The sequence below is a fragment of the Leptonychotes weddellii genome, chromosome 16 (genome assembly GCF_054177405.1).
Source record: "Leptonychotes weddellii isolate Sample4059 chromosome 16, ASM5417740v2, whole genome shotgun sequence".
Lineage (NCBI taxonomy): Eukaryota > Metazoa > Chordata > Mammalia > Carnivora > Phocidae > Leptonychotes > Leptonychotes weddellii.
In genome coordinates, this window is record NC_138384.1 from 39,344,392 (window position 1) to 39,347,013 (window position 2,622).

Here is a 2,622-nt window from a genome sequence, read left to right on the forward strand (position 1 = left end):
TTTTTTTTTTTAAAGATTTTATTTATTTATTTGACAGAGAAAGACACAGCGAGAGAGGGAACACAAACAGGGAGTGGGAGAGGGAGAAGCAGACTCCCTGCCGAGCAGGGAGCCCGATGCGGGACTCGATCCAGGGACTCCAGGATCATGACCTGAGCCGAAGGCAGTCGCTTAACCAACTGAGCCACCCAGGCGCCCTTATTTTCTGTATTCTTGATCTGGCATTTGGGAGCCTTACAGATCTGGAGAGAGAGTCCCTCCAAGGGCTAGCCAATTCTTAGAAATAGCAAGGGGCTTAGCAAGAAGCATGACTTTTACATATAAATCAACCAAACCAGAGTCTATATATCCCAACCATCTCCTTATCTACCTCAAGTCAATACTTCCTCTGCCCTATATCATCTCAGAGACAGATACCAGGCAACTAGAGACCACTGCTATGTTAAAATTCAACTGGGTAAAATTTAAAGATCTCCCTGGCTTTATTCAACATTCCTTAATTGGGTAGCATTCAATCTAGCAGATAAAAAGGAGTTCCAAAGAGCCATACAAAGCAAGAGATTTTATAGTCAGAAGGGAACAGGAACAAGGAAATTGTACTAGGCAAATAAATAAATAAATAAATAAATATCAGATTTGTTATTGCAAGGTTACTTTCCTTTAGGGGCTAGCAGGAGTCCATTAAGCAGATTACCTAATTAATGCTGATCAGGCAGTTCCTGAATGACTGGTTTAAGATTCCATTTCTGGGAGAGCTACACACCTATCAGAATGGCTAAAATATTGTGACAACAGCAAATGTGGGTGAGGATGTGGAGAACTAGATCACCCATACATTGCAGTATATATAATATAGTAATACAGTACATCCACTCTTGAAAATAGTTTGACAGTTTCTTGTAAAACCCCAAATGCGCTTACCGTATGACTCAGCAATGGAACTCTTACGCATTTCTCCCAGAGAACTGGAAACTGTGTTCACACAAAATCTGTACACGAATGTTCATATTAATTTTATTCATTATAGCCAAAATTGGGAAATAATTCAAATATCCTTAAATGGAGGAATAGTTTTTAAAATTGTGGCACATTAAAAACAACAACAACAACAAAACAAAAAACAAAAAAATTGTGGTATATTCACACCATGGAATACTATTCAACCATTGGTACATGCAACAACTTGGATGAATTTCAAGGCAATTATGCTAAAAGAAAAAAAAGCCAGTCACAAGATCTACATATTGTATGCAGGTGTGATACTCCATTTATATAGCATTCTTGAAATTTAAAAAATTAGTGAAATGGTGAACAGATGAATAGTTGCAGGGCTTAAAGATGTGGGAAGGGGTGGGCATGGCTATAAAGTGGTAGCATCAAGGTAGCCTTGTGGTGATTAAACAGTTTTGTATATTGTGGTGGCTACAAGAAACTTACACACATGATAAAATTATACAGAATAGTTACATACAGAAATAAGTGCATATAAAACTGGTAAAATCTTTTTTTGATATTGGACTATAGTTATGCAAAATATTACCATTGAGGGTAACTGAGTGCAGAGTACATGGGACCTCCCTCTATGATTATAGATTGAAGAAAATGATTACCTTGAACTTATAAAATTATATAAATGAAGTGATAATCAAAATAAAACATAAGAAACAGATGAGGTAAATCTTACAGGAAATTTATAGTCATAAATATACATATTAGAAAAGAAGAAATGGTAAAAATCAATGCAACAAAAATTCACCTAAATTTTAAAAATTGCATTAAATTAAACCAAAAGTTGAGTAAGAAAATAATAAAAACAGAAAAATAAATACATAAAAAAGAAAACAGCCACACAACAGAGACTACCAAGAAAGCGAGAAGTCATTCTTTCAAAAGATCAATAAACCACTACAAAAACTAATTAAGTGAAAAAGAAAAGGCACAAATAACCAAGAGCAGGAATATAATGTACAATATAATGAAGATTTTAGAAAGAATAAGATTATACCTACTGATCTGAAGGGATGTACAAGATAGACTGTTGCTTGAGCAAAGAAAGTTAGAGAAAACAATGCATAGCATGGTGCCATTTATTTATTTTTTAAATATTTTATTTATTTATTTGAGAGAGAGAGAGAGCACATGAGAGGGGGGACGGTCAGAGGGAGAAGCAGATTCCCTGCTAACCCTAACCCGGGACTCCAGGATCATGACCTGAGCCGAAGGCAGTCGCTTAACCAACTGAGCCACCCAGGCGCCCGCCATTTATTTATTTTTTAAGTGATCTCCGCGCCTAATGTGGGGTTTGAACTCATGATCTCCGAGATCAAGAGTCAGATGCTCCACCAACTGAGCCAGACAGTTGCCCCAAGCTTGGTGCCATTTAAAAACTTGAATAAGGACAAATCAGATTGACATGTGCGATGTTGATATGAGCAGGGAGAAAGGTATGAAAAGATAAATAAGCTTTGTTGAAATTATAGATATGTCTGAAAGAATTGAGATGGGGCATGATATTTATTTATATGACCTCATTGTTTACTAGTTGTGAAAATATATTACTGCTGTAATTTTGGTAGAGGAATATAATAAAAGATACATTAAAAATGTATGCATATGTGGAAA